This window comes from Oncorhynchus mykiss, chromosome 16 (genome assembly GCF_057628025.1).
Source record: "Oncorhynchus mykiss isolate SJ-2025 chromosome 16, ASM5762802v1, whole genome shotgun sequence".
Lineage (NCBI taxonomy): Eukaryota > Metazoa > Chordata > Actinopteri > Salmoniformes > Salmonidae > Oncorhynchus > Oncorhynchus mykiss.
In genome coordinates, this window is record NC_143037.1 from 67,826,742 (window position 1) to 67,827,500 (window position 759).

Here is a 759-nt window from a genome sequence, read left to right on the forward strand (position 1 = left end):
AGATGTTACTGTAGATGTTAGACGTTACTGTAGATGTTAGTTGTTAGATGTTACTGTAGATGTTACTGTAGATGTTAGATGTTACTGTAGATGTTAAATGTTAGATGTTACTGTAGATGTTAAATGTTAGATGTTACTGTAGATGTAGGGTGTTACTGTAGATGTTAGATGTTACTGTAGATGTTAGATGTTACTGTAGATGTTAGATGTAGATGTTAGTGTAAATGTGAGATGTTAGATGTTACTGTAGATGTTAGATGTGCGATGTGAGGCTATTCTTGTTCTTAGATAAACAGTATTCAGCAGACATCAAAGACAGATTAGTGTCTAACCTGCATGTCCTTCTATCACAGTAGATCAGACTAGGAGTGTGTGTGTTTGTGTCGCCCAGAGGGGAAGTGCTCTTGCTGTGAACCCTTTAAAGCCTGTGTGTAGCCCGCTGCTCTCCTTATCTCACTTTCACCAGCGGCAGAATGACAGGGTAAACATGCACACACACCCGTATCATCTGGAAATGGGAGACGAATACAGAAGACAGAGAGATACAGAGGGAGGGGAGAGTAGAGGAGAGGGGGCGAGGAGGAGAGCAGAGAGATACAGAGGGAGGGGAGAGGAGAGTAGAGGAGAGGGGGCGAGGAGGAGAGCAGAGAGATACAGAGGGAGGGGAGAGTAGAGTAGAGGAGAGGGGGCGAGGAGGAGAGCAGAGAGATACAGAGGGAGGGGAGAGTAGAGGAGAGGGGGCGAGGAGGAGAGCAGAGA